At 44.0% G+C, this 24,810-nt stretch overlaps 2 protein-coding genes across 2 annotated transcripts in view; one reads left to right on the top strand and one right to left on the bottom strand.

Annotated features, from left to right (window-relative positions):
- Positions 1–24,810, bottom strand: part of LOC120728121 (neural cell adhesion molecule L1.1-like) — a 589,469-nt gene that overhangs the window by 300,312 nt on the left and 264,347 nt on the right. The window lies entirely within an intron of this gene.
- The window catches only part of LOC120727956 (IQ motif and SEC7 domain-containing protein 1-like), a 169,793-nt gene that overhangs the window by 48,122 nt on the left and 96,861 nt on the right, over positions 1–24,810 (top strand). The gene's annotated exons all lie outside the window — the stretch shown is intronic.

The following is a 24,810-nucleotide window of genomic DNA, read 5'->3' as shown; positions in this document are numbered from 1 at the left end:
TCACTGTCCTCTCCCCCTAAGGAAAAACATGCAGGCTCAGAACTAAGTTTGGTCACTTCTGACTCTGTGTAAAGTTTGTAATATTAGAGATTAATTGTGTCCCGAGGCAACGCTGCTTCACCTCTGTGAGAAAAAGTTCAACTCAGAAGGTCAGTCCTTCAGTTAGCCATGTGTAAACACTGACATCTGGTGGCCATCTGCTGCACTGCACGTCCGAACTTCAAAGCCCATCACAGTCTCTGCTTTTATCCCCTCTTTTCTGATGATTCTCTTCTTTCTCCGTCCTTTTCTCTCCTCCGCTCTTCCCCATCATATTTTCACCTTTTCCTCCTTCCTCTTCCTGTTCTACTTTTTTTTCTTATTTTCTCGATCCAACCCCCCGTCCTCTATTCCCTTTTCTCTTCTTGTCTCCTTCCACTCTCACTACTCTCTTGTCTTCTTATTCCTTCTTCTTTGTCCTCAATCATTCTCTCCTCGTCTCCCCTCCCATCTAATCCTTTTCTCACCTTCTCCTTCCTGTGTCCCTTTCCTCTTCTCTTAATTCCTTTCTTTCCTTCTTCCTCCTTCCCATGCCTTTCTCTTTTCTTCTCCTTCCTCCTTCATCCCTTACTCTCTCCTCTATCCTTTATTCTTCCCTTTTGCTTTTCCCTGCTCCATCCTTTTCCTCCTCTTCCACCTCCTTTCCTTCCTCCTCTTCCTCCTCTCTGTTTTTGTTTCTCTTGTCTGTTTGTCTGTCTCTCAGAGAGGAGGAAGATGATGACATCGCCCATCAGTTCTGTTGCCCCGCCTCCGAGTGCAGTAGCCCCTCATCTAGGTAACCAGGGGCGACCGTGAGAAAGCTCCGCCCCACACAACTGTCCCAGGGTAAACTGAGGGGTAATTATGAGCCCCTGTCCTCCGTCCACCATGGCTGTCTCTCTCTCTGTCTCTCTCTCTCTTCCTCTTTTGTCGTTTGACCACCAAACAGCAAGAAAACTGTGGAGTAAAAAAAAGAGACGTGTGAAATGAGAAGATGTGGAGTAAATCCGGCGATCCTTCATTTAAAACTTCCTCGTTAAAAGCCTGTTTGTGGAGAAAACTGGAGCTTTAAAAGAAAACAATGAAGCTGTCTTTGCAACTCTGCTGCTGATCCGATCTCTTTTCTTTTAAATCTGGCGACACATTTTCTTACACACCTTGAGTCAGACAGTAAAAGTTGCTCTGCAGCTTTAAAACCACAAGGACCGATCATCACCTCTGCAGTCTGACCTACCTGGAGAGCTCACACCTGCTTCAGCTGGTTCACAGGGTGACTCGGCTGAACGCCGGCGATGAGTCTGCAGTTTTGTGCATAATTTTAAACTCGTCAGGCGCTTTTTAACCTCCGTCTGAAAGGAAACTCTTCCCCTCGTCTCCTAGTTCGGGTCAGAACGGGGACTTTAACGGTTTATCCTCCCTGTCCGAGCATGAAGCCATGACCCCGCCGTTTCCTGGCAACGCTGCGTCGAGAGCCTGCTGTATAAAGAGTTCGGCGAGGATTGGACAGCGCTCAATGCAACAACAAGCTGCGGGGCTATCTGTGTCCCAACTCTGTATACGCAGGCCTCTGGTTGTTGCATGTTGTCACCACACCAAACTCTTTGGAACGAAGGACGAAGACTCGTCAGGTCTTTATGGGACCGATAGTTTGTTAGCGAGTTCGTGAACAGTACGAGTCACTCTGGCAGGTAACCACACATCATTCGGAGCTCCTCTTCAGTAAACACTGGCTGCTCGACTGGTTGCACAGTGGCCGGCCACCGGAGTCCCGAGTTTGCTCTTTGTTTTGTTGCCTACATACTGCACCCTGGGTTCTCCTTATAACTGCTTCTTTTCTTACGTTAACATCCTGTTGACACACACTTTCAACAGTGGAGCGAGTGTGAGCAGCACGAATAAAATCATACCGACGTACATCAGGGAAAGTCTGTACTCTTGTTCTGGAGTCTGACAGCTGAAGGAGGCCAAACTGAGACTTAGCACTTTGATGTATAAGGTCATGTGAAGAGAAATGTATAAAAACGGCCGTATTAGGGGAGTAATTTTTGGCCCTTTTTACCACTTAAGACGTGAAGCAGCCATCATGACTGAAAACTCTTCAAGTGCTCCCCCCCTCCCCGCGATCCAGTTTTAGGGAGAACCCTGGTGCCTGATGTGTACAGTGCACTTGGACAGAGACACACACACATACACACAGATGTGCACACAGCAGCTGCAAGAGTCCTCAGAGATCATAAATGATATCAGTGATATCTGGAGTATGTTTACATGCACATCAGTCCTCTGATCACAGGCGGTGATCGGCTTTAAGGCAATATTTTCATGATGTCACGTAGCCGTTACCACAATCTACTATATATGCTTAATGAAAGGGTTCTTAATTCACGAATATGATGACTACTTCTGATCAGATCCTACACGCAGACCAAGCTCTGCTAAGCTGTTTAGCTTAGTGTGACGCCATAAGAGCCATCTCTACAGAGGTCTTTGAAAGGAGATATCTGAGCCTGGAGCCAAGGTTTTAAAATGTCACTCACTGTAAGGAGCATGTGAGACCAGTCAGTCAAATCAGATCACGTCAAAGGGTCCAAATGCAAAATACAGGAGGTTTTCTCGCTATAAAAAGAAGGGTAGTAAAAGACCGTGAGCTCGCCATGCTAACTGTTGATCAAAGTTATGTTAGCTTGCCTTGTCAGTGACATCAGCAGTGCATACATACAAATCATGCTTTACGATCAAAGTGACATCAAGTGGCTTTTATTGTCATTTGAGCCATCCACAGGTAATATGGTGCACCGCAGAACAAGGCGCCACAAATAAGGCTACACCCAACTCCGGTTAGCTCCAGTAAACCTAACCTGCAGTTACTGCTTCGCTAGCTTTGCTGTCCCATCGCTGTCACATTTAATTAGCTGCCTGCACTGAGCCAAGACGTTTGCTCAGGTAAAAGAAATCCATAAATAGACATGTCTGGTTTCAAAGGAGGGAAGCTTGGTCTGCATGTACTGTTGCTCAGATCACGAAGAACTCAAATAATTGGATTTCATGCGACAGTTTCAGGAGTCGCAGTATTGCCTTAATAACTACAGTGCACGTAAACACACTCGGTGACTTCCCCTCTGAGCGAGAGGAAGCTGATGAAGGCGGTGATGAAGGGAGCAACAGTGGAGCCCTTTGTGTCGTCTCTCATCTTTTTTTGTGTACACTCTTTTATCCATCTTCTCTTTGCGTTTAACTCTGTAGCTTTGACTCCCTCAAGCTCCTCCTCTTTTCCTCTCCTTCCTGTTTTTTTTTCCTCTTCCTAAAGAAAGAAAGTAAGAAAGACATTTTTCTGATTCAGTGCCAAGAAAATCAAAGACGAAAAAGTGAAAAGTCTGTCTCATTGCCAAGTTTGATAGCGGGGGGTCGTATCCTCCTGTCGCAGTGCCAAGTTAAAAAAAAAAAAAAAAAGACGTCTTTGACACCCAAACCCTCGAGCAAATGTAATGTTTTATGAGCAGAAAACGCCGTATGCTGTATGAGCAAATCCTCTGACGAGTTCATCCAGTCAACTTATAGCTGTAAAGTCCGATCTATATCTTTATTTCATAGCTAGCTGCCCACAGTTTTGTCTGTAGCTCCTTTTCGCCGTTTATACATTTAAAAAGCAATACGTTTGTTTTCCAAGTCTGGAACGAGAGTCTCCCAGTGTACGTAAACTCATATTGAGTGGGAGGGGGTCACACCCGTGTAGTAGCTGATTTATCAATAAAAAAATGCGCTTTGATCCAAAGTTTTGTATGCAGCACGACGACGTTTGACACGATGTCAAAGGTTTACAACATGAGTCCAGTGGTGTTATCAGTATTAAAAACTTATTAATATTTAACTGTGGAACAGATGAAAGTGGTGGATATTTTATTTTTTCAGAGATGTAAAATGCCTGTCTGTGAAACACGTGTTTTTTTTCATCTTTGCATGATTGCAGTTTTTTTCTTTACTGACAGACTCTTCTCAGATCCTTAAAGGGGACCTATTTCGCTTAGACTTTTGCAGAGTAGCTTTGCCTGATTCACAGGTTAGAATAACCCTTATTAATCTTGTACTGCTGCTTGGCGCAGCCCCTTTAACTCCTCTCCTCCACGCTCTTCTGATTGGCTGCCCCTCATAAGCCAAAGTCTTGAACATCAGTTGGGCGGGGCTTCTGTGCCCAAAAGTAGTAAAACGCTCAGAAACTGAGTGCTCAGAAGGGATTACAGGGATTTTTTGTACACATGGTGACTTCATCATTTCAAACCTTGGGTATGTTTAATGTACATGACAGAAAGAAGTAAATAAGAAATAATAGGTCCCCTTTAACTCAAGCAAAGCACAAATACCACACTAATAATACTCAGATACAAGCGGAAAAGCATTAACAGGCATACCTGCCCATTACACAGGACCGCCCAGTTTGCTACGTTGTATATCATATATTTATTATTTGAATCATTGTTAATCTGAAAGCCTTGTAATGTGAAGGTTTCTGCCTTTATAAAGTACAGAATTGCAGTTGCAACCCGTGCACACTAAACTCATCTTAATTGGTCATGTGGTGAGGTTTGCAGTGATGTAAAGGACCTCTGTATTATTCCTAAATGCAGTGTTTAACCAAACGCCCTCCTGCTGTGCACTAATGATGGTGAATAGTGACAAGAGAGATTTTGGATGGTTTCACTTAATTGAGTTTTAATGCAAATGATTACTTCCTGTTTGTCTCTCAGTGTGTTCCTACTTTTTCTCGCTGTAAATGAATTAGCTGTGAAAATGTTTATTGAGATGTGAAAGATCGCGTTAGCACAGCATGAGAAGTCTTTCCACAGCAGTTTATCACCTTTTTTTAGATTCGTCCTGAGCGACAGTCCTCCAGCTTTACAACGTATTCATCTTGGTTATGATGCACTTTCCATCACATTGAGTGCAAACTGCCAGTGAAACTGAGGAAAACTGCGTCGGTAAAACACCGTGCCATGTAGTCAATAGGTGAGAACAGGTAAATGATCAAACCTTAGCGATACTAACCATCCCGTCCTCTCAGTGTGCAGGGAAACAATATCAAGTTTGATAAGATACTGTAGGACTTCTAATGTGCCATGTTTCTAACTGTTTATTACCTAGGACACTCTGCACTACCACTAAACGACAATATGCTGCAATTAACCCAAATCAGTCCAGTACGAATTTATTAGTGTTGTTTGTTAATTCAGCTAATATTAGCCCGAGGGAATACGTAATGTTTTATTGTTGTAATATAGTCATATTAGCATAATAGGCTTAAAAAAAACTAGACCATAAAATCTGTTTCCTGTGTAGAACCTTCTCATCATCTGATGATTATCCATGAAGCACTTTTATTTTAATAATATGTTTCTACACATGAAGTTTGACTTGAATGATGTGGTGACAATCATTGTGGGATGTTAAAAAAAGGATGTTAAATATAAATGAAAGGAGTTTTGCAGGCTTAGATATTATTCTTCTGTACGATGGTTAGAACTTTATGGAAACTTATCTTTCTTTGTTCTTCACCGTGAAAAATATCAGACTTTAAATCTTCATTTTGTCCAGTTAAACGTTACATTAGCTGCTTAGATTTTAGGATTTTAGCTCATCCATCTGAAAGACAGATGAGCTTCTTTGATGGTGAGGGGTCCGTTGTCTGCCTGTCTGTCCCTCCACAGTTCATAAGAATAGCTGCTCCTCCCAGAGCGGCCAGATTTTAGTGAGACTTGCACACATTGATCGCCTAATGGGTCTTCAACCAAGGTGCTCAAGCTCAGTTTGCTCATGTGTGACTGGTGGTGGGCCTCCTGGACTTCTCAGTGGATTTAAATTATCAGTAATTTGTGATGAACAGCTGACCAATGGAAAAAAAATATATTCAGCATTTAGATGTTTTTTCTCATTCTTTTTAGTTGATGGCTATTTATTATGTTATATATATTATTATATATTATGAAATTATTTCAAATTAATGGATCAGTGGTACATCCTGTTCCTAAATGCAAAGTGGGTGCTGATTTACAAATATTTGAAAAACAGATTTGTGTCTCTACCCGAAGGAGAGCCACTACAGAGCTGTCTGTTTTGTTTTTTGTGTTTGTGTTTTTTTTCGATTTTTTTTTTGGTTGGGGGGTGTCCGAAAGGTTTTGTTGTTCTTGGTGTTCGACACCAGCACTATGGTAAAGCTCTGTGGCTGTCAAAATACAAAGTGGTTCAGGAATGAGCACCAGCTCCAGAAAAGGATCCTTTCATTGCTTTTAATTGGATATTTTTGCTAAAGTGTCATTAACTCATTAAATATTCACTAGTGATACAAGCAGCTGCTGTGCTTCTATCATTGTCACAAGTCAATAGCCTATGGTGCAAGGAAGGACCGGTAGTGTTTAGCTGCTTCCCAATTCAGGGGCCACATCCTTCGGATGCTGCATTTGAAGGCCGATTACATCACAGCGAAAGCTGTCCCAATTTGAAGACTCCGACAAATGTGGCCTTCATGTCCCCGGATTTGAAGGATGGGTCGGGTGTATCCTTCGTGTCCCAACCTATAACAGAATTCATCACGCGACCCAGCCAATTCCAGTTTCCAACGATGGCGGCAGCTACTTAGCTTTAATATTACTCCTATTACTCTTTCTGGGTCACAAAATAAACTTTTAAGATATTTTCAGGCAAGAATGTAGCTGAGTACACTTCAAATGTCTGCTTAGTTTATCAAGACATCATATATTGGCAAAAGTGCCCCGACGTTTTCAGAGACGTCTGTTACCCACCAGTTCGATAGCTAGCCGGGAGGTCAAGGCTCACCAGAGCCGACGAGAACAGCGAACTCCCGCTACATCGTTTTCAAACCCCCCGCAGTCTTTGGCTACTCAGGTCAAACATGATATATAAGTCACTTGGATAACTTAAAAATGTTATTGTTTGGCTTTGTGTATTATTTTGTTTGTGAGTAAATTGGTTTGGCTGAGATTAAAGTTATAGTTTTCACACAGCTGAATAAATGTCAAACAGAAAACTGATTGAACAGAAGTGTGAGATGGTCGAGAATTTTCGCCAGTGTCCTGTTATATTTTAGCAAGAAAGGAGCAGACGGCTGCATTTATTAAACTCTACCGAGACAGCTGGTGACGCAAATCTGAAGGCTAGACTGTCCCATTTCACAGCCTTACACTTCCAGCCTTCTCGATCTTCGGAGGACCTGGACAGTTTGAGAACAGAAAAAAACGCCCCAGCACAAAAAGCACATCACTGTCAATACACCATAGAAACACAAGGCAAGCAAAAGGGGTGGGTAAAGGTGAGAGAGAGCCGGTGTAGACAGCGCATCCGGCATGCAGCATCTCTGCGCTGGTCCAGTCGACCCGCCATCTGACCCGGGAGGGGACAAGCATCGAAGGCGTTTGGAGAGGGAGGGGGGATGAGTGTGTATCAGTGAATATGTAACTGTGTGTGTCCTGAGTTTAGCTGAAAGAGTGTCCTTTGCCCTGCCAGGCTAAGTAAACAGTCTTCCAGCTGACCCGGGTGGCCTTGCGTAGGATAGGGAGGAACACTCAGGGTGATGTTCAGCTCCAGCCTTGAGACCACAGCTGGTGCCGATATGGTAGCCACATGAAATGATGGTGGTATTCCTTTAGTCTGAACAACTGCATGTCAATTTCACAGCCGATCTAACAGTCCGACACTGGTCTCTCAATCTCCTGTTGGAGAGCCGTGAGCTTCTCCGAGATATTATCCAATTTTTGCTCAGAGATCTTAGTCTGAGTGCTCACGGCAGCCTCAAGCTTCTACAAGATCTTATCTGTGCTGTGTTCAACCCTGACTATCCAGAGTTGGGACCAGGAAGCAGAGTTGCAGTCTTACACGCCTCTCTGCAGCTTCTCTCTTCCTGCTACCCCCCCAAAACCCCATCTCCATAGAGACTGTGTCAGCTCCCAAACAGACAAAAAACAAACTAAAAACCAGCAAAAAATGACTTAAACATAAAAAAATCACAAAGAAAGAACAATACAGTATCCACATCTGAACCAAAGAGTAAAACAGTGAAATGTGGATTATTAAATATTAGGTCTCTCTCCTCCAAGTCTCTGTTAGTACATGACTTGATAATTGATCAACAAATCGATTTACTCTGCCTTACAGAAACCTGGTTGCAGCAGGATGATTATGTTAGTTTAAATGAATCAACACCCCCAAGTCATTCTAACTACCAGAAACCTCGAAGCACAGGCCGAGGGGGCGGTGTGGCAGCAATTTTTCACACCAGCCTATTAATCAACCAAAGACCCAGACAGACTTTTAATTCATTTGAAAGCCTGATGCTTCGCCGAGTCCCAGATTTAAACCCAGTGGGGGTATATGGGACTCTCCGCCATTTGACCTTAGAACTGAAGAAGCTTCTCGGATGAGAGGTGAAATGTCTTCAAGCAACTTAAAGAAGTTTTCTTTGCAAGCTCCTTTGGCTACGATGACCTGGATGACTGAGAACCTTCACAGACATATGGTATCTAAGCAGATTCTTACTCTGGATGGCATTACCTTGGCCTCCAGTAACGCTGTGAGGAACCTTGGATTTTTGACCAGGACATGTCCTTCAACGCACATATTAAACAAATATGTAAGACTGCTTTCTTCCATTTGTGCAACATCTCTAAAGTTAGAAATATTCTGTCTCAGAGTGACGCTGAAAAACTAGTTCATGCATTTATTCCTTCCAGGCTGGACGACTGTAATTCATTATTATCAGGAAGTCCTAAAAACTCACTGAAAAGCCTTCAGCTAATCCAAAATGCTGCAGCAAGAGTCCTGACAGGGACTAGAAAGAGAGAGCAGATTTCTCCTTTTTTGGCTTCCCTTCATTGACTTCCTGTTAAACCCAGAATTGAATTCAAAATCCTGCTCCTCACATACAAGGTCTTAAATAATCAGGCCCCATCTTATCTTAATGACCTTGTAGTACCATATCACCCTATTAGAGCACTTCGCTCTCGCTCTGCAGGCCTACTTGTTGTTCCTAGAGTATTTAAAAGTCCACTCCCTTAGTTGTGCTGCAATAGGTGTAGGCTGCCGGGGGATTCCCATGATGCATTAAGTATTTGTACTTTAGTCACCTTCTTCACTCACTATGTGCTAATAGACCTTGTGGCATTTTTTATTGTTATTATTAATCTCTGGCTCTCTTCCACAGCATGTCTTTGTCATATCTTCACCCACTGACCCTCACCCCAAGCAGATGGCCCCGCCCCTCTCTGAGCCTGGTTCTGTCGGAGGTTTCTTCCTGTTAAAAGGGAGTTTTTCCTTCCCACTGTCGCCAAAGTGCTTGCTCATAGGGGGTCATATGGTTGTTGAGGGTTTTGTCTGTATTATGGTTGGGTCTTTACCTTACAATATAGCCTTGAGACTGTTGTGATTTGGCGCAATATCAATGAAAATGAATTGAATAGCTCGTTGAGCTCTCCTGACTAAGTTGTTTGCTTTTCATGCTTCAGCTGTTATTAGTTACAGCTGATCTGGTCCAAAGTACAAATAATAAAGGTGATAATTGTGAAACTGCTGTATGTGGCAGCCTGTTAAAACTGATAAAGTTGATTTTAACCATGTTCTTCTCAAAACTTAACCAAGAAGCAGCGATGCCTAAACTTGAGTAATTTTACATAGTAAATAATTACAAAACCTGTTATTAATTGTTTTTATAAACCAATGCAATAATTTTAGAGCCTTTATTATGAATCTGTATTTTTGTTGTTGTTGAACAACACAGCAGGTTAATGTGGCGTGCATGTGCAGTAGGCTTAGTTTCTTTTTGTTCTCCTGCTTCGGTATCTCGCTTTGCCGTGTCGTTGTTTAAATGCAGTTCTACAGGCTAACAGAAGCTGTCCGTGAGTTTGTTAAAAACTGTGTTTAGTTTGAATTTGTCACGTTTCAGTAGCTCAAAGCTGAGTCTCAGTTGAAATGGCCATTAGCTACAAGCAACACCTTTTCAGGTTGGACTTTTTTTCATGCAGGTTGTTTGCAAAATATTGCTTCATACACTTTTTTAAAATCAGCTTGAGCCCTACAGGTTGATATTAACTTCTTTAGGAGCTGTAATTCTTTATAGATTCATCCCAGCTCTCCAGTGATTCGTTGTTTTCTATTCATTTACACACCGGTGCTAAAACACACACACCAGCGTCCTGCACTAATAAGCACGGCCCATGCAGGGAACAAAGCCGGACATTAGCAATTAAACTGCTACGAAAAAAATCTTTTAACCACTAATAAGAGCTCAGCCAGGAGATCATCATACAGCCCAGTCTGACTGATTGACTGGCTGGGATCAATATCTCAGTATCACATATCTTTATTAAAATGTAAATGTCTCCAAATCTAACATGCACCAGTACCTTTCCACTGCTCTCCATTACACTCGTCCCATCACTTACACAGCCATGTGTACCATATCAGAGACTCCCTGGATGCTGAGTAACATTTTTTTGTTTTAAATATCTCTAAGTGTATCTGCGTACCATCATTCATATCTTAATCTTTTGCGTGGTGCTGATGTCATGATCGGTGCTCGCTCGTTGCTCGTTTCATTTCTGCTGAGTTGTCTGGACGCGACCTCGTCAGCGGCTCTCCTCTGTTTCCACTGCAGCTCGTTACCACACGTCACCTTGCATCTGCAGACAGACAGCCTGGCTCTGCTGGTCTCTGTGGTGATTATATAAGTACTTTCCTGCATACAGGACGGCAGATGAGTCATGTTGTAAAGTCAGAGGTGTATGCATAGGGAAGCGGAGCCGCAGTCATCAACATTGCGTGGTAATCTAGTTTGGCATGGAGTCATTTAATCGTTAAATTTCTGTTTGTCACTGCTGCTGTCGCCCACTTTCAGTTTGTTTAATCTTACATAAACAGGTTAAACACACAGAGAAGAGAAATAACTGAAAGGGAATGCACACTGCGGCCTACTTACAAACTCAACAAAACTTGAGAACTTGCAATACGCAAACATGTTGAACTGCCTTGCATCAGATTTGGCAGTGACTCATGTTAATGCTTCTATTGATGCTCTAATATACAGTTTTAATCAATCTGGATACGCAATTATAGAAATTATTCTAGAAATATTTCCAACACATATAGGGCCTTGGGGGCGGGCACATTGGACGGTCTGTGTATTCAAACCCACCTCTGGCGCTGGTGCCCTACCCTCAGTTTTAAATGCATATAGACACTGAGGGTTTTCGGGAGGAGCCGTGCTGCTCTCTGAGAGGAAGCACCATGCCCTCCTGTGTTTTAAATCCACTTTAGAACAGCACGCAGCAACACTACATATGAGCGGGTGGAGGGAGGTTTGGGGTCTTCACTCACCCCCGTTCTGTTAACGGGGTCTGCTTTCCTCCACCCCAGTGAGAAGGGTTACATCTCCTGGGTCCGGGTACAGTTTGCCCCTCTGCGGGCGGGGGTACCTGGACCTGGGATATAGAGTATGTGTGGGGAGTGTGATTGTGTGTACAGTGTCTATTTGTGTCTGTCTCCATGTTGGGTTAGTGCCGAGTATATGGGGGTGGGAATGCACGTTTGTGTCTGCGTGCGCCTGTTCGTCTGTGTCTATATGTCAGCTTGGGTCTTAGACTCCACCTCCCTGGGAACATCTCAGGCTCTCCGAGGTACGGAGGCCCATCTCCCCTCACCACACTCCCTGCCGGTGGCTGATGCCCTCAGACGTTGGTGTGTTGGTGGTTCTTGGTGTCTGGGGCTGGGCGCTCAAGTATGTACCGACTCACTCCTGGTGGCCGATTGGCGGGGCCTGGCCTGGGGTGCCCTCTGGCCTCTGGGCCTGAGGCTCGGTCCTCTCTGGGACAGCTGGCTGCCAGCAGAGCCCGCGGGCACATCACTGCAACCCCCTCTGGCCTCTGCTCCGTGGCTGCTGGGTGACCTCTCATTTGGGGCTCTCCTCAGCTCTTACCAGGAGGGTGGCACGGTTGCCCCGTTGGTGGTCCTCCTTGGGTCCTCGTACTCTGGGGCCACTGGATATCTGGGGCCTGGATCTCCTCCATACCTGCTTCATGCCCTGGGGGACGGGGCCATGGCTCCCCACACTCCCTAGCAGATCGTTACTGGAGAAACCTTTGGAATACAAGCATGCTGATCCACACAGGTGTGCACACAGGTGTACACACAGGTGTTCACAGACACAAACTACACCTTTCTTGGCTGCTACCTCAAAGCACATTGTGTGCTGTCTATCTTGCGTACTGCACAATAACATGTAATATTTAGCATCTACTGTTATCTACTGTTAGCTAGTTTATTGCGATGGTGCTGTTTTTATTATGTTGCTCTTTTTTGTTTGTTTTCTCTTCTGTATTTTATTCTCCATACAGGTGATCCAGGTGTTTTGTTTGTTTTTCTTTTTTCTTCCCCCTTTCTCACCGTCTATTCTCTCCTCTATTTTTCTTTCTCCCTGTCCTATCCCCCAGTCATGTCTGTAACAACCGAAAATCAAATCAAATAAATCCATAATTATAATTAAAGTCAATCAAATGGACCCATATGGCAAGGCCATGATGATCCACTTGGTAAAGCAAATCCACTTGGCACCTTTCTTGTCCTTCAGACAACAACTCTGATGGCTAAAGATCCAAACGGGACAGGCAAAACTCTTTCAGTTTAGTGTTTTAGCTGTGGATCCCGGGTTTCTCACAGAATAAGTATAAAGAGTACTGCGCTCAGCGGATCACGGTGCGGCCCGCGCTAACTTGCTAACAGAGATTTGCCGCGTTAATGCTGTTATGGCGTTAACGTCATTTTAACGAGATTAACGCTGACAGCACTAATAAAAAGTAAAACAAACTCTGACAAACTGGCCACTTACTGTAATTCACAAATTCAGCTTCTAACAACGACTTTATCGCCCTTAAACGAGTCTAACACTGAAGCAGCCATTATGTCGAGGTACGTGCACCCACGATACCAAAGATGTTTGTTTCACATCACAGGACTCGTCAGCAGCACCTGTTGGTGAGTCCTGAAAACAACAAAACCCGTCCAGACCTGTTGTACCGGCCCTCGTCTGTAAGAACATTAATTCATTAAAAAGAGAGAACATCAATGTGAAATCATAAAGTCTTAAATGGGACGAAGTAAAAATCTGTTACTGTTACTGAATATAAAGTTTTACATAGAAAACGTGCTCAGTGTTCCCCTCTAATGAACGGCATATGTTCAAACAATAGTCACACTCGTTCCGCACTTTATCTGGAGTCGCCGCTGTTGTTGTTACGCTGCCGACCGGCAACCGCGTGAAACTCACGAATCCCGTTTACGAAACAGTCCGTGTTAGAAGGAGGAGACCTCTGCGACCCGCGGACGGCTGTGGAATTTAGACACAGTGGCAAAGAACGAATCTTTGTGGTACAGAGTAGTTTTGTGATACATAAATGTTCACATAATAATGTGAAAACCTTCCTGAACCCTGAGTAAGCAGCATGCGCTATGAAGACGGGCCGACCGTCAGCAGCTGCTCCTCGCCTCTGCTTCTTTACTCAGTGAAGTGTTGGCTCTAAATTCATCTGCATGATGAAGCACCATTGGAAATGAAACTGGGGTCATTTATTCTGTTTTCTTTTATCGTGTAGTTTGTGACAGCTTGCTGGCAGCTTTAGTGTCCTTCATATTTGTTTCTCTTTATGTTTCTCTTAAATCTGTAGATATGATCCGTTTTAGCAGGTAGGAGTCACTCAGTGTAACCCTCGGACATCAGCTGTGCAGTTAGCCTTAGATCTAAATTTACCAGACACTTTATTAGGTACACTGATTAACTGATGTTACTGCAGATATCTAATCAACCAATCAGACGACCTGCTGAAGTTTAAACTGAGTAAATGGTAAATAGACGACTTCTTATCTGCTTTTAAACAACTCGCCTCATTCACACACTTTTTAATGCTTTTCCTACGTAACATTTGTACACGGTTTGCTGCAGACTGGAGCAGACAGGGATCAAACCACAAACCCTGCTCTACCTCCTGAGCCGCAGACACCAAACCCAATCTGAATGAGGAAGAAGAAAAGTGACTGAAGTGACTCTGAATGTATTTTAGAAACTGATGACCTGCTGGGAGTCTGTACAGAAACATCGACGTGGATCAAAATAAAGATCAAAATAAAAAATGAAAGTGAAAGATTAAGACAGCTTTGATTACATTAAGACTAGCAACATGTAATTTATGATCTATCTGGTGATTGTAGTCTTTACATATAGAAAGATTTCTAGTATTGTTACCATCAGAATTGCATGTTTTGCATAAAGCAACAAGTTTGTCCCAGAAATCGGTCGGTCGCTGTGACACCAGCTTTGTTTTGACCTTTTCTTGTTACTTCAACATTCACTGGCTTGTGAACCATCTCATTTATACACATCCTATAAAATCGGTCTGCTAATCAGTCCTCTAGCAGGGGTTTTTGTTTGTTTGTTCTATCTAACTGATTTAATTAGTGCACCTCTTAATTAGGCTGAATAAGGCGGGTTTACAAGGCCCAGAGAAGAGTTCAGATCAGAAATCGCCTTAAATGTGTCCCCTGCACCTGCTGAGTGCTGCACATAATTACAGTAGAGCTACAGTGCAATGATACACGACATGAACACAAATGGACTTTTTTATTATTACAACAATAACAGATGTGAGAGAGAAATAAAATCAGCAATAAAAATCAATAGCCTGAATATTTAGTGCGTCCACAGACGGACTGTGAGCAGCTGTGAGTGTTGCTCTGCAGGTAGAGTGGGAAATTTAGAGGAGGACGGAAAAGCCTACACACAGACTCACACATTTACATGGGTGATGCTGCTGGCACCGTCTGTTTCAATTCTGCAAACTAAATTTTTTAAAACGTCTCAATTGAAGTCTCCTTTTGGGGATTGGAGCACCAGTATGACCGTGGAGGGAGAACAGTCTCTGGGACTCAAATAGCGAGGATGGAAGGAAGAGTAATTTAGTAGAATGTAAAGCTGGAAAGCTTCCCATCTCTCCCCCGTATCCCAATGTTTTGGTTTGATTTCCTCACCAGTGTTTTCCTCCGTAGCTTTGTCTCAGACTCGGACTACTCAGCCTCTCCACTGCTAACATTAGTTTGCTTCACTGCTCGGGTCGTCGCTCCTCGTCCCTCTGTTGGTTGAGAACCTTTCATCAGTTGTTGTCGGCACTCATAGAAATAATCTTGCTTTAATGCAAAACTTTACTCACAGCTTCTAATCAACATCAGAATTTCTGACCCTGTGGTAGTCACAGTTCCCTCATAGTTGTCCTGTAGGAATGATCACCTGGGGTGAGATTTGGAGTAAAACTAATGAATGAGGCGATTTGTGGTGACGTGACATATTCATGTAAAAACATTACTTGTTCTTTTTCAGAATTCCACTCCTGAGTAATCAACTCGAGGAGGTCAAATCAAAACTTTGAAGAAGTTTTTGCTTTGTAGTAAGAGTTTCTCATCCTTCACATCCCAAACAAGCTGCTGTGTTGATGTCAGCTCATTCTCTCAGAGGAGATTCTTAATCTCTCAGGTTGGACTTTCTGGTTCAGTAAAGGCTAAAAAGCGTAGAACAGTTTCAGTCCTTCAGATACACATTTTATAGCATCAAAGAGCAATCAGACCAATAATCAGCAGAGGAAACATCGAGACAAAACCCATATTGGAGAAAATTGTATTTATTTTGTTGAACATTAATTTTAATCACAAGCCAGCTTTGCTACAACCAGGTGGTATAAACGATGGATGAAGCTACTCTGAAGTCCTGTTTTGATGCTTTGAGTCAAGAGTCGATCAAACGCAGGACGTGACTGTGAAAGCACGCACCCACTGGCCAACATTTGTAGATTGGACTCAGTGTTTTATTCATCATGAACCAGTAACTGAGACCATAAACTCAGCAAGTGAGACAGAAGTCGAGTCTGGGGCTGTTTCCCTGTAGCCGTCGTTTCAGCCGCAGGTTTCGCCCCCTGGTGGCTATTAGCAGTATCACTAGTTTAGGAGCTTTTCAGCTCCAGCAGCTGCGTCCGTCTTTTATACTGCTCCGTGGTCGTCTTCACATCAGCTCGGGTTTGTTTGCTGCTGTTAATTCAGTTAGTGTTGAAGTTCCACAAGCCGGCTGGTCTCGTGATGCTAATCAGTTTATCTATGGATTGTTTTAGCTTTATGGCAGGTAATGAGTGCTACCATACAAGAGTCAGTGTAACCTGCTGCCATGGAGACGAACCAGACGTTTGGCTGGCAGGTCCTCATCCTGAGACGACGTCATTAGCTTCATTCAGGGTCGTTCTGGTGCTCGACAAGCGGTTAGATGAACAGACACACACAGGGGCTTCCCTGTCGATCGCCCTCACTCCCCGCCTCTCTCTCCTTGTGCTGCTGCTTCTTGCCCTTCCTCCTCCTCCTCCTCCTCTTTCTCACTGTTTTGTTTGGTTTCCAGTCATTTTCTTCTCGATGATCTCTCTTTCTGCTTGTCTCATTATGTAAATATACAGATAGTCATCCTTCAGTCTGTTGACTTTATTCTTATGTAAATTATTTAAAAAAGAGATCGACCTTGGATGATATACAATATATTAAAAAAGTATGAAATAAAAAAAGAACTGAAAACTGGAAATGATGAGAATGTAAGTGATGATGATGATGTCGAAGGTGGTGATGATTGTTTCTGTGCAGTTATTAACAACTGTGATGATGTCTCGACAACGACTATTGCAATGGTCGGTAATGATGAGGATGACGGTGGTGAATGATGAAGATTAAGATTAAAAACCCTTATGATTCTAAAGATGCTCCATGAATCTGTCTTATTCTTGTGGGGTTTTTGTGTGACGTTCAAACAGGAAGTGCACGCGACACATTAATCACGTTAATTGACACCTTCGTCATCTTATCACGTGCAGATCTACACAAACACAGTCAAATCAAAGTGCTTTGCTAATTATTTACTCATTAATCGCAGCGTCTTATTAACCGTTTTTCATTTTCCAGGTAATTTCTTGGACACTTATGATTTTCTTTAAAGCAATGTTTTTATATGTTTATATGTTTAATTTTTAGTTGTCAGTTTTAGACGTAAATGAATCCAAAAAGAATGTGTGCAGTTAGCCTGTGTGCACTTTGTGCAGAAGGTGCACAAAGTGGCGCCCATCTCATCAACACAACCCTGATATACTCTGAGTTTACTAAACTGTCTGTTGGCATCGTTCTTCTTCTCTACTATGAACTTATTAAATTGCTGCTTTACTTAATTCTATCGAATCACAAACTAAATGAACACAGATTATTTAGTTGGTTATTTCAGAATATCTGGGCTCTGCCTGATGGGGTCATTTAGCTCCTTCAGGGGGCGCCTAAGAGCCACTACACCTCCACATCGGAAGGAGCCCGCTCAGGTGGTGCAGGTATGACCGGGATGTCTTCTATGTGAGTTGCTTTGGGAATGTCCAACCAGGAGGATGCCCCAAAGATGATCCATGACATGCTGTAGAGATCTGTGGACTGGGCTGGGAACAGCTCAGAGTGTGACTAAACATCTTTAGACTGTTTCCATTTGCAGTGATCTATATTTGGGGGGTAACGCTCTGTTCTCGGATCTCGTGGTTCCTCTACAGTCATGCTGTGAACGCATCAGGCAGCAGAAAAACCACAGAACAGCACACACTAGTCGTCAATGACAACAGATATGACATCGATTCAGCCATGAAAAGAGCAGCGGTGCAGGGTTGCAGAGTGGCTTGCAGAGGCACCATAACTGTGGGCATGTTACTGCGCTCCTCTTACATAAAGAAAGTTATCCTGATTAGTTCCTGTTGTAGAGCGACTTTATGGCTATCTTTGGCAGAGGAGACACGGATGCATCACAATGACTTCTTGGTCGGATAAATTCAGTCAAAAACAATATCAACACTACTGGAATGAAAAAGTGATAATAGCATTGAAGCCTTAAATCATGATCATTATCTCGTATGAGAAAAGAGCTCCGAGTGCCAGTCATGGCTCTGAGGGTCAAGGGGAGGTGAACTGAGCCTGCAAGTGAGAGCTAATTCAATTAAAGTCTTAGTGAGAGAGAAAAGGAGGAGGTAGCAGGAGGTGAATCAGGAGGGTGGGCAGAGAGAAGCAGATCGAACTCGTTCACGCTTTAGGAGGAGCACATCAGCACTTTTTTCTCTCAATCTCTGGATCAAATTGGATTTTCAACAACCTCACTGGAGTTTGTTCCTGTCGAGTCGTTAAAACCTGCTGAGGGGAGAAGCAGCAAGTCCTGAATTCAGAAAGTACGAGGAAGGGAAGGCGGTCACCTTCAGACCGCAGCCGGCCCTGCACTTACTGCTCGAGCTCTTTATGTGACTAAAATTGTCATCTTTTGTGACCGTTTCTACTTCCCGACTGATCCTGCTGACTCATCCTGCCAACGCACACTCATTCCTAATGAGCTGATCAGTGACTCAGAAGTGTGACAGTGCAGACAGAGGACTGCAGGTGAACGTGAATTTAAAGGAGATGAACGAGTGATATTTGTACTTTTCTGGACACACTCCTTGTGGCCTCACGTGTCTTTCAGTGACTTTAAACTGAACGAGTTTTAATAGATGGTTCACCCGCTAACGATGCAGCTAATCTGTAGCCAGCTAATCATGATGGACAGACGAGTGGGAGATGGGTAATAAATAGTCTGATTTGGTGCTTTGTGTACTCGGGTTTTTGCCTTTCGGGGACTTTGACTAAATTTCAGCAGCCAAACAAGGTTTGTGCAAAATATCTGCTAGCAAAGTAGCTAATCTGTAGCCACAAGCTGCAGCTTCCCACAAGGATTAAATCTCCCTGCCTGTTAGCTTATAGCGACTTACCAGGCCTCTGCAGTGAGAGCTGTCTGCAGAGACTGTGGCTGATTCTTCTTGTTTTCTTGTCCCAGAATCAATGAACTACATGCCAGCTGTGGCAGTTAGCAATGCAGGTCAATAGTTCCTGTCTGCCTTCGTGTTAAGCGACATGCTTTTGTCAGCTCAAGCCTCTCTGAACCCTTAATGACTGAGCAGATACACGAGCACATGTGCAAATGTTTGAAATCAGACAGCACTGAGTTTGAAGGCTGATGACAACCTACTGGATCCCCGTCAATGCTGAGTTTGCAGGCCAGCTTTAGCCATAGACGTTAATATTACTGACTGCGCAGCTAATATAACTCGCTGTATATTATTTCCATTTCACAATAATTCTGCAAGTGTCTTTATTAATCGTGAAGTTGGTTCTTTTATCTCACCAGCAGCTAAAATCCCACAAGTGTTAATGACACCATCATATATGACAACAAAAAGCTCTACCCAGCTCTGCTTTAACAGAGTCCAATGATTAACCGATTATCAGGTGTTTCTCTAGATAAGTTCAAGTTCAGCTCTTTGACACTGATCTAAATGACTACAAACATAGAGACTCACTGGAGGAGCCCTGAGTGATAAAGTCAAGCAACAGAAAAAATAACATTTGAGAAACCCAGGCTGATTGTAATTCTGATTAAAAACGAAGCATGTAGAAATGTATGTAAAAGGTAATTGTACATGTTAAATATAACTCTAATTATAGTTCGTTTGTTCCAGCGGGGAGGAAGTCCTTCCTTCTGTAAATATTTCAGCCTTTTTTTAAGATTATAGGAATTTGACTATTTGATTAATTAAAATTCAAAGCTCGACTAGTGTTCATCATGATGGTGTGCTTTAATCAGATTCAGTATACGTGTCCTAAAATTCTGTTTTCCACACAGCCAGTCATTCTAGCAGTGCTGCAGGAGAACTAACTTATTTTCCAATGGAAACTTTGTCACATTTGTTCGGAACACTCAAAAAACACACCTCAGCTTCACTTTCTGAGTCACCGCCTTCATTAGAGTCTCGCTGACTTACTGTCGGCCGATCTGACTGACAAACTGACTCTCACAGTGTGCTTTCGGCAGATAAGACGGCATTCATCAACAGAAAGACGTGACACCGGCTGGAAAAACACCCGGCACCCTCTCCAAGGGCACGCAGCAGGGAAACAGATCCGTGTGCACCGCCAATCAGCACCTCCAGGGAAACCATGGAAACCGCTGGATGTAAACTCATTTCGTCTGTGCGCAGCCTCCAGCAAAACCATTCCTTATAGGAGCGTTGTCCCCTGACCTGCAGCTTCTTTAGGAAGTGGAACTTGAAAGGAAATAATCCACAATCACTGTTGTAGAGAAAATCAGTTTAACAGGTAAATATCTGCCTTTTCCAACAACAGCTGGTTGTTTCGTCAGATGATTGTTGATGAGGTACAGGTGCGATGAGACTGCAGCCGCCATGCTGGAGTGAAACAGGAGGATTTGAGAGGAAGCTCACAGTGGGAAAGATGAAAAGTCTCCAACATGGAGACGGAGCAGGTGTGTGTGTGTGTGCGTGTGTGTGTGTGCGTGTGTGTGGCACTAACACCTGACATGGAGATGACAGGTTAGTGATGTCATCACAAGGATTTTGGGGAAACAGAAGGCAGGTGAATCAACAGCTCACTGGGATGTTCAGCGTGCAGGCCGTCTGCGACCTTTGCCCTCTGTTCTGCCTGCGCTCCTCCGGGACTTGGACACCTCTCCGCAGGTAGGAGGATCATCTGGCTGACCTTTGAACCCTGAGTTCATTATTTATGACCTGAGTCCCTCCTGTGACCTTGCATCTTTTCCCTGCCCCCACCTTCTCTGCCTCTTCCTCCTTGCTGCTGTTTTCTTCAGTTCCGACCTCAGATCCAGACGGATGCTGCGGCCTTCACTGATTTTTGGGGGGTAAATTAAATTTCTGCGAAAAGTTGAGCTCTCTTTAACTTTTCTGGTGAAAAAGATTTAAAATGCATTGAAGTTAAAAAGTAATCTATTACATAGAAACATCCATCCATCCATCCATTCGCTTCCGCTTATCCTTTTCAGGGTCGCGGGGGGCGCTGGAGCCAATCCCAGCCGTCATAGGGCGAGAGGCGGGGTCCACCCTGGACAGGTCGCCAGTCTGTCGCAGGGCTTACATAGAAACATGATCTGGGTATTTGTAGTCTTCATATGACGTCATATCATAGTAGAAGTGGAAAAACGAGCTTCCTTCCTCTGCCCTGGTTCACTAAAATATCCCAGGATGTGTTTAATAAATAAACTGTGCAGGTGTTTGGATCAAACAACAAAAGTCTGTAAAATCCGACTGACACAGAATATCTTGTTTCTCTTTGAACACATCTTCTAATTTCATTACTTGATGCATCTTCTGCTGCTGTTTCCTCCTCACGTCTGCAGTGCTAGACTCTGAGCTAGAAGCATAATGCATGAATAAAGGAATTGCTTGTGTAGCTTAGGGATGGGGATTGGGTTGTAGCGTAAAGAAGTATGAGGCGGAGAAAGTAGAAATGAGAGACAAGGGCATGAGCAGACAGAAAATGAACAAAGGCACAGGTGTGTAACAGATGGAAAGGAAAAAACTGAAGAGACATCAGATAAGAAGGAGCAGGAGGACTTCAGAAGGTAAAGGTGGAAGGACAGGACAAAGAGGAGGGAAGCACGGAGCTGCATACGGCTGGAACAGAGACATGCCCCCGTGACCCCCGAATTGATAAACAATCAAGAAACTGAACCGATGGATGCTTCAGCTGATCATTTGAGGTTTTAAAAGGTCAGGAAAAATTTGTATTTTAATTAACTAGACTTTGTATTTTATTCTAAGCTTACATTAGTGAGTAAGGTGTTAATCATATATTGTGCAGACGCTGCCTGTGGCTGATGCTGCACAACACTGGCTGGAAAGAAAAGAGGAGTTGCAGAAAATACAGGACAGAAGGGGAAAAGAGTGAGGACACGGGAAAGAAAGGGAAGGTGACACAGATTTAGCAAGGACGGGAGGAGCAAACAGAATAAAGGTCTACAGCGAAGGAGGGGAGGAGATGTGTGCGAAACAGGTGAAAATAAAGCGAAGGAGCAGGTAGAAGAAGACAAGCCGTTTGTTTTTTAGGTTTTTTTCTCAGCTGTCTGCGCTGCAGATGGAGCTGAGCAGTTTCCTGGTGAACAGGCCGCAGCATTTCCAGTCTGCAGTCACATCACTGAGGCTCACAGCCCCAAACTCAGCCACACCTGTCACCCAGGCGCTCTGCAGGAGTCTGTTCAGAAGCATGCATGCTAATTCTGCCTGCCGCATTCATCTTCAGTGATCACGTGGCCATGATGCACGCATCAATTTGGAGCCCTTACCCACTCGTATGCCTGTGTGTGTGTGTGTGTGTGTGTGTGTGTGTGTGTGTGTGTGTGTGTGTGTGTGTGTGTGTGTGTGCGTGCTGTGGGGTGTGACAGTGGGCGAAATGTGGAATTGTGAATCTGCCAGCTGCTCCGCCGTGAGCTGCAAAATATGCGAGAGGTGTGTAAACAGAGAGAGAGAGGACGAGTAAATGAGAGAAAGATGTGTGTGTGTGTGTGTGTGTGTGTGTGTGTGTGTGTGTGTGTGTGTGTGTGTGTGTGTGTGTGTGTGTGTGTATTGATATCTTTGTGGGGACTAAAGATGGGAAAATTTACTATAGTTTGAAGGCATTTTTGAGACTGAAAATGTGGTTTTTAGTGTCACGGTTACAGTTCGGTTATGGTTAGGATTAGGGGCTAAGGAAAGCATTATGTCAATTAGGTGTCCCCACAAGATATGAATACCCAATGTGTGTGTGTGTGTGTGTGTGTGTGTGTGTGTGTGTGTGTGTGTGTGTGTGTGTGTGTCAGGAGCAGGCAGCGGTCAGATGAGTGCACACGCTGCTGGGACCAAAGGAATATTGCTTTGTGTGTCTGCAAGAATGGCTGAGTACACATGAATGTGACTGACAGGCTGAGTGTGTGCAGCAGAGAGTGAAAACACACACACATTCACATGCAAGCAGACACGTGGAGGAGAGGCTGTCAAGAAAGCAACCATGCATCTCCATGGAGGATACACCCAGAGAGAGGGGCGAGAGAGGCAGGCAGAGAGCGGGCAGAGAAGGAGAGCGAGGTGGAAAGGAAAGGAGGACAGAGGTTAAAAGGAAAGGCAGGAGAGAGAGAAGGGAGGAAAGGAGGGAGGGTTAGGCAGGCACAGGAGGAGGAGGAGTTGGGGGAGTGGCTGGGCGAGAGAGGTAGACAAAGCAAAGAGGGGAGGTGAGAGAGGAGAGAGAGGGAAAAGGGGTGAGGGAAGAAAGGAGTAAAGGCAGGGCAGGCTCAGGAAATAAAGCAGAAGAAGAAGGAGGAGGAGGAGACAGTGCACGCAAGTGATAGGGAGAGGTGTATGTCTGGAGGTGTGTGTGTGTCTGTGTGTATGTGTGTGTTATTCTCTCCAGTGTAAATGAATGGAAGGCGTCTCCATTGTCTTCACAACGGTAAGAAGCTCTGCTGCTGCTGCTGCATCTGGCTGCTAATAATAGGAGTGTGTGTGTGTGCGTGCGTGCATGTGTGTGTGTTTGTGTATGTGTGTGTGGGTGCGTGCGTGCGTTTGTGTGTGTGTGTGCGTGTGGAGGGGTAAATTAATTGCATTTAAATCTATGCTGAGTGTTTGTGCTGTGTAGGGTTTAACTATACTGTGTGTGTGTGTGTGTGTGTGTGTGTGTGTGTGTGTGTGTGTGTGTGTGTGTGTGTGTGTGTGTTCATTAGTGGTTTTATTGTTTGGGATAAAAAAAGCAAGTCATCATAGAAATCATTCACATGACTGATTTGTTGGTTTGAGGCTGGTTTAAGATCAGGATATGGTGAGTTTGGAGTGTGTGAGGATCGTTTTGTGGAACGAGAGGACAGTCATCACTTTGGAAAGACCTTCAGATGTGCTGTTTGGGGGTAACTTGCACTGTGCTCGCACTGGTTTGCTTTGTGATTAATTTCAGGTTTAATCGGGAAGACCGACTGTAGTGAGAGACAGCAAAGATCAGTACAAAAACCTGAAACTTCACTAACTTGATGAAGGACGTAGGAGAAGGATGTCTGTGTGAAGCAAAGAGGAAACCTCATGTTTGAGGCAAACAGCTTCAGCTTTGACTGAAGCTTCGTCTCTCTCAGCTCTGCGCTTGCTTGATGGCAGCCAACCACAGCGAACCATCCTCTGATATTTGTGGGTGGAAAACAGGCATTAATTAGCATTTTCTTTGAACCTGTTTTCTATCTGCACCATAATTACAGAGCCGACGATAACACACAAATATAAGCCTCAAGGCTGCAGAGCTGTATGCAATACTAACATCCTGAGAAAGACCAGTCTCAGAAACTAAGCTGGCTAACTTTTAATCCTCCATCCAGAATAAAGCCACATGTTGTCCTTGAAATCAGCACTTTAAGGCTGCTTGAAGCTGGAAGTGCTTGTGTGTCAGGACCAGTCAGGCAGTAGATGGTGGCAGTGTTATTTTCATGATTTTCTCCATCTGGGACAAGTTGGTTGCTACTACATTAAAATGCTTAATACAGAGCTAGCAGGTTAGCCATTTAAGAGCTTACAAAGTGACGAGCGACCAGTAAGGAACCACGTTAGTCCAGATCATCGTGTGTCACAGCGGGCACGAACCCCTCGCGGTGTCCAGTTCAATGAGACGGCGTGGCGATGTTCACTCATGTAAGCATTATCATAATGTGAGCTTACAGAGTGAAGTAAGGGAAAGATTTGGGTGAGAAGGATCGTTTTTGATGGAGGTTAAGATTACGATAAGATTTCAACTGAATCTAAGGTTAAAAACTCGTTTGGGGTCAGACTAATTTTACTTCATTGTTAGGCTGTGTAA

This window comes from Simochromis diagramma, unplaced genomic scaffold (genome assembly GCF_900408965.1).
Source record: "Simochromis diagramma unplaced genomic scaffold, fSimDia1.1 OVJJ01000308.1, whole genome shotgun sequence".
In the NCBI taxonomy this organism is placed as follows: domain Eukaryota; kingdom Metazoa; phylum Chordata; class Actinopteri; order Cichliformes; family Cichlidae; genus Simochromis; species Simochromis diagramma.
The sequence above is the reverse complement of the archived record's forward strand: the minus strand, read 5'-3'. Positions and strand labels throughout refer to the sequence as shown.